We start from the raw sequence: 13084 nt of genomic DNA, 5'->3' as shown, positions 1-13084 counted from the left end.
TATGTGCCTTCGTTTATCTCTACCTGTTTAGGAATGTGATAACTCACTCCTCGTGTGTTGTTTGTGTTTGGATCATGTGATGATCTTGAACCTTGTGTTTGTGAGAACGGATGACTAGGTGAATTGTTTTAAGGAACCTTGTGCTAGAGGACGTCAGGATACAATGCTCTGATAGGATGTGACATTAGGGCATGAGTTTCTATTTTAATTGCATGATGCTCCAAACATGTCATTTACTTTATTTGATTATGCTACTTAACTTGAGTTTTTTTTTTCTAAACTTGAATGAACTTGTTTTGAGTCATAAACTTTTTTTTAAAATTTTATTTGGTAACAGTGAAGCAAATGTGAACCTTTTACCCACATGAATTTATTTATGATTTTATTGAATAAATTGATTTAATTAGATTCCGCGTTTTATATATATTTTTTCCATTTATATGCATATTAGGGTAGAGAGTGTCACACAATGGCTCGCCCTACAACCAGAAGACTCTACTTGGGAAGATTAGGCTGACTAGTAGAATGCTTACCACCCTGAGGACAAGGTGTTTCTCAATGGGCTAAGGGATGATAACACCTAGGACTTGAGAGACAATATACAGAAGCCCAAACGGATTGCTAAGAGACTCTAAGGTTCAGAGGAGTACGTCCACTAGGCTGTTAGGATTATGGGATATAGATCTGTTTTAGTGGTTCAGGTGTCAAGTGCTAAGTGGAGTTGTCAGAAGCGTTTGTTGTTATTTTGGAATTTCTGAACCCTGTAAGCCTATATATATATCTAGTGATGTTGGAATAAAAGGGAACAAATATTAAGTCAGAAAAATCTATTCTCTTCGTTATTTTTGGGAGGTATTCTTCCTGGCCTCAAATACAGGAAGGGTTTCATTGCTTAGATACGTACCCTATCAAATATATATAAAGATGGTACCAACGGAATGGAAATTATCCCCAAGAAACCCTTTGAGTGTATATATTATAAGTTCATTATAGTTTTCTTTTTTGGTTAGTTCACTTAATCTGTTAGTTTTCACCAAATTAAGAGGATAATGGCGTGGGTTGGGATGTCCATTTCCAGACCATGATTCATGACAGGCTGAAGTAAGTAATAAACGTAACATTTTTCCCTTTTCTCCCACGTTGGATATTAATTTGATTTATCTGTTGTTAATATTATACATTGGCCTGGAATTCTGGTAAGGTTTGACGACAATTGATGTCCACAGTTGTGCAAGAGTGGTAAGATTCGACTTCCTCCATAATTATTTTTTCCTTTTGAATTTATATATATATATATATATATAAATTTTTTAAATAAAACATAATTTTATAATTTACTAGTTATTATAATTATGTGTGTTAAAAACATTTTTTTAATATTCTTACTTATTATTTGAATAATTTAACCCTATTTTTTAAATAATAAATAATATTAATATTTTTTTGTTGCAGTAAAAAAAATTGTTCACTACTTTATTAACCAGTTTAATGATTATATACTTTTTCGATAAAAAAAAAATTATACGATCAACCAATAAAAAGTATTGTTGGTATAGTTCTTAATATACTTATAAAAGTTAACAATATTATTATATTTATATGTATACTATAATATAGTAAAACTAATTAAAAAGTTATTAGTTATACATAGAAGAGGTAAAAAGCAAGAATATACACGTTCATTACATATATTTATGATTTTCGTATGGTTTGGTTGTTGAGACCGAGGATTGGCTTTGTTTTCAGTTACAGTTACTTTGTTTTCGTTATGTACGAGTGGTGACTTCTTATACCCATCCTCTATCTTGATAAAAGCTTTTTTTTGGATTAAAAAAAAATTATGCACTGATTTTAAATTTTTGTTAAAAGATTTTACATACATGTTCAATTATATATTTATTGATTTTATTTATTTTAATTTATGATAATTAAATAAATGAACTTTTTTATTTTCTACGTAATTGATAAATTATTATTAGAAAATTAATTATTTAAGAGTAAAAGAAATGATTTTTTTAGAGAAAAAAACTTGTGAGAGAGATGAACAAAATTATCTTTTACATCACTTGAACCCAAAAAGGTTTGAAAGGAAATAAGAAGCACTTTCGTATGTTCCTACAGCAGCATATGATGATAAATTTAAAAATGATTTAGAATGTGATCTTGAAAAGTAATTTCAAATTTAGTAATATTCCCTAATATTAAATTTATGCATTGGATTTTATGGGTTAAAATAGAATTTTTGTCCCTTACTTACTATTTAGGTTCCAACTTGTTCTCTTTCAATTTAAAAAGTTTTACTTTTGTCCCTTATAACATCTCTATTAGACTAAATTAATTATTGTGTCAGTTTTTGACACTAATGGTGTGGATTTTAGTTGACGTGAAATTTATCACATTTTGCCACATTTCACCAAGTTGATCAATATTGTGCCAAAAGCTTACCTAAGGACAAATTTGATGTATCAAAAAATTTCAAGAGATCAAAGATAAATTTTTTAAACAGAATAAATTAAAATCTAAAAGGTAGATAAATGAACAAAATTTCATTTTAGTCAAATTTTATTTTGACTCCCCCAAAATTTGATCATGATATAAAATTACTATACATTATTAGTGTAAAACCTATTTTCATACTATCCAAGGAATATAGCTTAAATGATGTACACATGTCGAGTTTGTGAGAGAAAACTTGTGTCTAATTCTCACATATACAGGACACTCTTAGGGAGAAATGATAAACTTTAAATATGATTAAATCTTATACCGATGATTAATCTCATATTTGTGCTAAAGTTTATAAGCATATCTCGAGTCCCATCGAAGAGTAAAATGACTTAATTACAATGGTCATAAAAGAATATATTTTCATACTAGCAATATATAAAAATTAATTTTTTTTATACATTGTAGAGATTTATTATTATGTAAAGTACATATGTAACTCATTAAATAAGATACAAGGCCCATTAAGATAAATTTTAATTAATAATAAAATATATTAAAAATAGATTTTAATTTCTATGATGCATTGCTAATGTAAAATAATATTTTACGTAATCAATTAATTATAATTTATGGTAAGTATAACTTTTAAGTAAGTTAATCTATAACATTGTATCTCATAAAAATACACACTGAATGTGAAAGATTCAGAGATTATGTAAGTATGAAACTATACAATTGATTATGACTCAAAAGAATAGATTAATACTATTTAAACCAATAAGATATATTTATTTTTTAATAGCTCTTTACTTAAGAATTCATAGTTAAATATGTTTAACTTCAAATAATTTTGGGATGAATGATTTCTGGGGAAGATAATTTTAAAATAAATATTTACTTTTTATTTAAACTATTTTAGTAAATCATAAAATTAATATATAAGAAACTATCATACAACTTTTAAATAATATAAATAAATAAGTAAAAAAATTATGTTAGACTATTTTAATCCATAAAGTGAATAGCTGATCCATTATTTTGATCCAAAAGTTATTAGGTGGTCCATTTGATTTGAAAATTAATTGATGGATCTCATCAATTCATTTAGTTATAGGATTTATCTTATTCGATCTAAGTAATTTTTTTTAAAACAACTGGATGGATTGGATTTTAGATGAATCAAAGGAAAAATGAATTCTTTTGTTTATCATTACTTTTAAGGAAACAAACTTGTCTTTGTAAAAAAAACTCACTTTAAGTTTATTATAGTAGGTTCATTACATATTAATATGTTACAAATAACTGAAAATTCATTAAACGTTGATGTATTTTTTTTATCTGAACTTTTATTTATCCAATTAAACATTAATATATGAATGTAACACATCAGAAAAAACTAACAACCAACAAATTGATACTTTTTATTCACATCTCACATCTTAATTTAAACAATAAATAGATATAAGATGATATGTTTTAATCTATTTATAAAAATAACTAAATAATATAGGAAAAGAATACTCCACAACCATATAAACATTTTTTTTTTTGCATCATGTAGCTTTTGGGCCTTAAGCAGTCACCCCTCCGACATAGCCCAGGGGTGGGCGACCTTGTCCATATCGCTACCTGACGAGTGTTGCTAGGTGCACCCAGCAAAGCTCTTAAATGGCAAAATTGCCCCTACTTGTTTTTCTTCTTACGGATCACCTTGATCTGTAAGAAGAAAAACAATTTATTAATTACTTTGTTATATATATAAATCTATTTTTTTAGTTGAGATTCTTGTAATTGAAAACGATTATGCAATACATGAATTCAAACAGTACATTAACTTCAACATAGTCAAACGAAATTAAATTTTCATAGAATACTACAACTAACTAACTGATGCTAATTTTGCGACAAGGACAACTCATCTTCCATTTGCGGTAAAGGTTTACTGAAAACAGCTAAAATTTCTATTGGCCCAATCTTTTTCCAGTAGTTAGACTCAATGAGCACCTTCATCACGTCCTCGTTGGTTTTGAGTTCAATTATTTCAAATTTTATAACTTTTTCTGAATACTCATGGCGACTTGGTTTCCAAAAAAACAATTGTGTTACCATTTGTGTTTCATCAACACCATAAGGGGGAATCCCACGAGGCGCAACTTGTTTGATCAAATCCTTCAGTTCATCCATGGTACATCCGGTGGGAATGTCAAAGTTTTTGGGATTTTTTCCTGTGAACGAGTAACTTACAAACTCATTTTGGCGTGACATGTTCCACCTCCCATTGTAATATAGCAGGGCATCATGAGTAGGGGTTATAATAGTTTCAAGTAAGTTTAAAATACCATCTGGGGTTCTAGCAATGCTACATAATAACTCAATCGGACCAACAAACGAAAATTCATGATTACACATTAATTGTGTTAACATCAGCATCATCTTTCAGTTGCATACATTGAAACCGAAATTGATTACCTGCATACGTGAAAGGCTGCCGGTAGTAAATTTCATCCAAAAATTGCTTGTCGGTTAGCTTAAGGGTATTGTGTATTCTGGTTTTTAACGTTTGAAAATCACACCCGTTAGGTACTCGAATAGGAACTGGAGTGGAAGCTTGGAAGGAAACACTACTGTCGTTGTGAACAATGGATCCATTTGGAAAAATAAAACCTAATGTGGAGTTCACAACTGTCTGACTGCTTGTCTCTCTCAAGAATGCCATAGTTTTTTGTAAGACTTGGGTTGATACTGAAACTTGTGCTTTCTTACAAGGTTAGGTTAGGCCATATATATAGATGAGTTTTAATATTAGTGTTGCATTTTTTAAAGATTGAAAATACGCATGCACATGCTTTCTGTATGTGTTGTCAACTACACGAATGACATGACATGCTTTAGCTTGCATCAGATCTGCATGTGTAGTCATGTTGTGCAGGGTCCTTTCACGCGCTTTATGTTAATGCAGACAACAATTTATCAAACACGGTTTTTCACAATGTGCAGTCAAGTCAGACAACGATATATCATACATGCTTTTTTAGAATTAAGTAATAATTTTGTTGTGGACGTAACAAATAAATTACATGTTCAAAACGATCAGGCATTTATAAATTACATGTTCAATCATCATTTAAGTCAACATAGTCTCTCTTGAACATCATGAAGCTCTTGTAATGCTGCATTCTGCCAATATATGGATTTGGCCATGACTTCGCCTGCGGATGACAATTGCTAGACCATAACAATGATACAGGCGATAAGGGACAACGTTCTTTTAAATAAACATGTTGTGTATGCGAAAAAAATGTTAACTCAATCCTACAAAAGTCATTGCATAATCATAAAAAAAACACTTCATATCTACAATGTACCTCAACAAAATGATTGTCATACACATGACCGATACAAATTATACGATGCAATGAAGAATTTTTCAGCGGTTGACTTCTAAGGGGAAAGAATGTCATGCTTTGTTGTTTAGACAAGGATACAACGATTACGTTATACCTTGATGCAATGACATATCCCATGTCCGTTATATCCATCCACTTATCCGTTGTCACCTGAATAAAACAAATATACACGTCAAACTTAATTTCAAACTAAAGTCTTAAAAATCAAATTCATAAATTACATACCTTGGTTAACCCATCAACAAGTAGTGACATCCTTAATTCCTCAAATCTCTCCGTGCCACCAAAGAGCTTGACACAGTCTTCTGAGAAATTGGCAAGTTCTTTAAGCAGATGGTTGCGGACCACCGACCAAGAGTCTTGACCCATACCTAATAAACCGGCAACCGACCGATATCCACAGTTACCATCACCTTTGACATCAACAATCTTATCAATGAAGTCGTGCATAAATGGCTGAAACTGGTCCAACATGGGCATCATCGTTCTTTGAATCGGTTGCTCAGAGGATTATGCAATACGTCTCACGGACAAATTGCTATTTTGTTGTGATTCAAAGACATCTACATACTCCCAGTAAGATGGATCGCACTTTGTTGACCTTGGGTTCCTACTCGTAGTTTTCTTCGATGTCCCTTTGTGTTAACCTTTGCTGGAGGAGGACACATCGAATTCTGATTAGTGTGTGCAATTTCCCAAAGTTTACTTCTTAGAGTAAACTTGCAACAAACATCAAGTTCTTCGAATTTTTGGTATATTGTTTCCATTACGTCTTTGATGCCCACCTCGGGCTCAGATAACCCTTGGTCTGAAAAACTGAGTCTCCTCCAGAACATATGAATTGAACCAAGTGGGATGCAACTACCAACATATTTGGATAGCTCACAAGCACAAGGAAGACCAAGCGTGGTTCTCACCACGCAACCACAACTTGAGGGATTCTTGCCAGCATAGTGAACATGTTCAAATTCAGCAGCAATCTGATTTAAAGCATACCTTGAAACCATTCCAAGCAGCCTCCTGTATAAGGTTTTTTGGAACACATGTCCAACGACATGTGTACTTGTTTCAAATGATGCTTTAATCTGTGTGTGCTGTGACACCCTCTACCCCTCACATATATATTAATAAAGGAATAAAAATTCAAATATTAATTAAAAATATTTTTAAAACATTTTTAAATACAAGCCTTTCAAATGGGTAAAAGGCTCACATTCACTCGATCTCAATCACAATGGTATAATCTCAAAATAGAATGTTATCACATCTCATTAATCATATTCACTTTACCTATGAACTATGCAATATACACAACTACTCAATTGTTTTCAAAATCATTTTAACTCGTCGGGTTCCCACAATGGATCTCATCACAATACTCGTTGCCCTTAAAGGGTCTTACAATTGTGTAATTGCACAATTCATAGTTCACAACTCAATACACACTTCTCATCTCAATACACATGTATTTCATCACCCGTCACATGTTCATTCTAACCCCCAATTGCGATAAACTCATCCCTTACTTCTGAGCAGACTCACGTGTCTTCAGCTAGCGATAGTAACATTTCTAGCGGTTCTCTGAGATTCCTTCAGTTATTCCTCCGACTGCTCCGATAGAATTCTCAAACGTCAGAGAGACGAAGAAGAGATTGAAACCTCCATTTGTACTGTCTTCATACGATTACTTTTTCTCCCTCCACGTATATTATTTCCAAAATCCCAACGGTGAAAGTGTGCGCAATTGAATTTCGAACAACATATCCAAATTTCATGAAAATCCAACGGTTAATGAATTCAGGTTCGTAGTTTTACCGAGACAGTTTTGGATTTCTGCGGGAAAATAAAAGGCTACAATGCGAAGGGTTTTCTTCTAAGCTCAGACATAATATCAAAATTTCCAACGGTGGGAATGCTCGGAATTGGGTTGCAAAAGTGGTGTTCAAATTTCACGACGATCCAACGGTGAATGAGCCCGAGATCGTCGTTTTTCTAAGACAGGTTTGGTGGGCTGCGGGAAAAAGAAAGGGTTTTGAGAGGAGAAGGGAAAAAACGAAAATGAGGCCAAAAAGAGGCATCTGACTTAACATAACTATTTATACCTAGGATACTCAGCCTATTATTTGTTCTATATTTATTTATTTATTTATTTTATAAAAACAAACTCTATTTTATTTTCTATCAAACAAATAAATGAAATACCCTTTTTATTTTCTCTCAAATTATTATTTTAATTAATAATTATATCTCCTTATTTATTTATTTATAAAATCTCATCATTTTTCTAAAACTTTATTTATTTATAAATAACAATCTTTTTTAATCTAGATTATAAAAATTGGGATGTTACAATTAGTTGTGAACTATGAATTGTGCAATTACACAATTGTAAGACCCTTTAAGGGCGACGAGTATTGTGATGGGATCCATTGTGGGAACCCGACGAGTTAAAATGATTTTGAAAACAATTGAGTAGTTGTGTATATTGCATAGTTCATAGGTAAAGTGAATATGATTAATGAGATGTGATAACATGCTATTTTGAGATTATACCATTGTGATTGAGATCGAGTGAATGTGAGCCTTTTACCCATTTGAAAGGCTTGTATTTAAAAATGTTTTAAAAATATTTTTAATTAATATTTGAATTTTTATTCCTTTATTAATATATATGTGAGGGGTAGAGGGTGTCACACTTAGTGGTATCAGAGCAGGTCGAACCTTTCGGCCAGTGTGTTATGTGCTTATCATATTCTGGTGTGCACTCTGTATGGTTACTTATGACTAGTTTTGATGAACATGCTTGAATTATTAATTTATTTTCCTTTGCATGATCGAATGAGACTTAAAAAAAATAGTTGTATGTGCCTTGCATCCTTAATGTTTGCTATACCATAAATCCACTGTTGAGTCATGAATTATGAGACTGGCCATCTCTATAATTTGTGAAGTGCGGTTCGACATTATGGCAAGCCGTTAGGTGATGCAAGAAGCCTTGATACTGATGGATAATGCTTTAATGAGCCCTTATCTTCTTGCGTGTATGTTGTTAATAAACTTATTTCTATCTTGATGTGTGGATTAGTGTTGTGAAAACCTTTTGAACCATATATATGTCTTGGATGAGTATGTCTTTCTTGACGTGTAAACGCATGACTACTTACTTTATTTTGTGTGTAGTCGTGACTGTAGTAGTTGAAGTTTGTGATTCTTTAATACATCCTTATTAACTATTAAATTCTTACTTCTTATATGTACGTTGTATACTTATTATAAGAACCTTATAATTCTGGGTATGTTAGTAGTATGGTGTTTTGCCTTAATTGCATAGATAGTATGGTTGTTCGTGATTTGTTGTTCTTAGCAATGTTGATACTCTATTGTTCGAGGACTCGTATCGATATATATTTCATATAGAATACTCTTTTGACCATACCTTCTGATTCTAGTGTAAACTATTCTTTGTGTTGCGTACTTAAGTCAAGTAATTCGATTTCACTTGCAAGCTTGAGTATAATTCATTGTTTGTGTTATGAGCCTACATCAAACAATTGGATTATTGATGTTTCTGTAACAATCAAGTGATAGTTGATGTCTCCATATGTGCGTACATTGTGATTATGTTTTCGTTTCTAGAATTCATTTGGAGTATCTACTATTGATTCAAGATGAGTGATCCTTCTTGATTTAAAATTATTGTCTCCTAATCAATCGAATGTTCATCTTATTATTGGTTGCTCATCTTCCAGTCATGTCTAGTTAAACTGCTTGATAATCTTTCTTGTTGTTACTTCTAATACGAATAAAGAGAGACTTCGCCTTTGACAATCACGTTAAGATGTTTTGAGAGGAAATACTTGAGTAAACATGATCATTGTTACCTATAGACGAAAGTCAAACTTAGTAAGTCATGTACTTGTGTTCCTTGAAGATATGCTTAGTTACCACCTAAGTGCAAGATTGAGAATCTTATAAGTGTAATACCTATAAAAACTTGTAACCGCAGTTCTTGAGAAATATTGGTATAGAGTTGTTTAAGAACATAGAGTAGTTGGAAAAGTTGTGAAAGATAAATTAAGAGGTTTAGTGTGAAACCTTAAGAAGAGTGTAAGGTAGTTAGTAAGACGTTAATTGCTAAGCATGACAGGGTTTAAGAGTGAGTGTTCTTGCATAAGGTAGGTGACCTAAAGGATTATTGATATTAGTTGTATGATTAGCGAGATAAATCTTAGTTCTCTCTACCTTAAAATAAAAAAAAATTGAGGATACTCCGATGACTACCTTAGTATCTTTTGTGGCCTCTACGTGTACCTGGTCATGTCTTGACAAGATCAATGCCTTTGTCTGTTCGTGGAATGCGTGATAGGATCTCTCACCCTGAGTTAGCTCTTGTTGTGGTTTTGATGATTAGTGTTTAGTATGTTTCCAGTTAAGTTGAATTATGATGTGCATTATAAGGTTGTTATAGACCCTTGGGCATCATGTTCCGAGCTAAGAGTTTTGTTAAGCATTTTAGTTAGATGAAGATGACCCTTAGAGTATGCTACGTCTAGGTGAAAGATAACTACAAATCCTTCTTGGGCAGAAGTTGTTTTGAGATGAGAGGAAAGCTAAGATTAAGATGAAATGCTCTTAACTAGTAGTCGAACCAAAAGGTTATTTTAGGACTCATTGGATTAACCTTAATGCTTGCTGGAGATGACTTAAGTAAGTTTAAGTTTTTGAGTGAGATCCTTGTAAGGAGTAAGCCATAAGTTCATAGAGAAGTCGACCACTGTAAACTGTTGAGTGTTATCTTAGCCGCGTAGGTCCTTATTGGAGTAGTAAAATATTTGAAATAATTTTTAAGTTTAGAGGAGTGCTTGTAGGAGGACAAATAGTGATCAATGTTTCTTGACAACTTAAGACTTATGAAAAGATTTATCCTATATGTGAGTTAGAAAAGGTAACCATGGGGTTCACCATAATATTTTGGGAGACATTACCGTTAGTTTGATACATTGTGAGGATCTTTGGAGTTGAATCCAAGATAAAAGAGATGGGTAAAATTCTCAAGAATCTTGTTGTGAGTTTAGTTTTAAACGTTAGAACTAGCTTAGTAGTTAGAGTTTGAATAGGAAACCGATGATATGACTAATGTCCTAGTTATAGAGTTAGATATTGTAAACAATAATCGAAACCTCAAGTTCAAGTGCAAAGTTATAGGGTGACATGAGTATATATGTGTGAAGATTACCTTAAGGTGAACAAACTTACAGAAGTAGGGAGTAATCTGTATTGCTTATCTAATTAGCACCCAGTTAGTATCAGGTAGGCAACCTTAGAGTTGAATCGTTATAATTCTTGGACCTAAGTGAGAGTTATGAGTCAAGTATACCTAAGTAAAGAAGATCGTGCTCAGGGAAGAGGGATAGATTTGAGGGTAGTTAAAAGAGTCGAAACTCATTATTTTTCTTGAAACGTTTGATGTTCGAAAAAAAGTCGACCATGTGATCAGTCATGTCTTCTTGTGTTTGTTTGTTCATTTCAAATTGTCATTAGTGCCTCCTATGATATTATTATACTCCAAATAGTATGTCATTCACATTCTATTATCGTTGAGATGTTACTCTTGCGACACAACTTAACTCATGAAAAACTATCATTGAGGGAACGAGGATCACCAGATTTATCGTCAAGTGTAGAAAACTATTATGATCGAAGTCACAGATAAGTGTTTCAACAAAGCACACAACTTGATATTGAAAACTATATGTGTAATATCTTTTTCTCGATCTTTCGGCAAAGTTTCGGGGACGAAACTTCTTTTAAGAGGGGTGGAATTGTAACAACTCAATTTTTGTAATCTAGATTAAAAAAGATTGTTATTTATAAATAAATAAAGTTTTAAAAAAATGATGAGATTTTATAAATAAATAAATAAGGAGATATAATTATTAATTAAAATAATGATTTGAGAGAAAATAAAAAGGGTATTTCATTTATTTGTTTGATAGAAAATAAAATAGAGTTTGTTTTTATAAAATAAATAAATAAATAAATATAGAACAAATAATAGGCTGAGTACCCTAGGTATAAATAGTTATGTTAAGTCAGATGCCTCTTTTTGGCCTCATTTTCGTTTTTCCCCTTCTCCTCTCAAAACCCTTTCTTTTTCCCGCAGCCCACCAAACATGTCTTAGAAAAACGATGATCTCGGGCTCATTCACCGTTGGATCATCGTGAAATTTGAACACCACTTTTGAAACCCAATTCCAAGCATTCTCACCGTTGTGAATTTCGATATTATGTCTGAGCTTAGAAGAAAACCCTTCGCATTGTAGCCTTTTATTTTCCCGCAGAAACCCAAAACTGTCTCGGTAAAACTACAATCCTTAATTTGTTAACCGTTGGATTTTCATGAAATTTGGATATGTTGTTCGAAGTTCAATTTCTCACACTTTCACCGTTGGGATTTTTGAGATAGTATTCTTGGAGGGAGAAAAAGGAATCGTATGAAAATAGTACAAATGGAGGTTTCAATCTCTTCTTCGTCTCTCTGATGTTTGGGAATTCTATCGGAGCAGTAGGAGGAATAACTGAAGGAATATCAGGGAACCGCTAGAAATGTTACTATCGCTAGCTGAAGACACGTGAGTCCGCTCAGAGATAAGGGATGAGTTTATTGCAATTGGGGGTTAGAATGAACATGTGACAGATGATGAAATACATGTGTATTAAGATGAGATGTGTGTATTGAGTTGTGAACTATGAATTGTGCAATTACACAATTGTAAGACCCTTTAAGGGCGATGAGTATTGTGATAGGATCCATTGTGGAAACCCGACGAGTTAAAATGATTTTGAAAACAATTGAGTAGTTGTGTATATTGCATAGTTCATAGGTAAAGTAAATATGATTAATGAGATGTGATAACATGCTATTTTGAGATTATACCATTGTGATTGAGATCGAGTGAATGTGAGCCTTTTACCCATTTGAAAGGCTTATATTTAAAAATGTTTTAAAAATATTTTTAATTAATATTTGAATTTTTATTCCTTTATTAATATATATGTGAGAGGTAGAGGGTGTCACATGTGCTGCAACGTAATCATGTTGTTCACGGCATCCCACACACTACATAAGTTTCCAATGCTATTTTGTAACAGTCTTTTTAAAGACGAGTGAGCAGATTCAACCCTACATCTCAAATACCCAAATAAAAATAAACATATACAATAATACA

Source organism: Glycine max, chromosome 19 (assembly GCF_000004515.6).
Source record: "Glycine max cultivar Williams 82 chromosome 19, Glycine_max_v4.0, whole genome shotgun sequence".
NCBI lineage: Eukaryota > Viridiplantae > Streptophyta > Magnoliopsida > Fabales > Fabaceae > Glycine > Glycine max.
Note: the sequence above shows the minus strand (reverse complement) of the source record.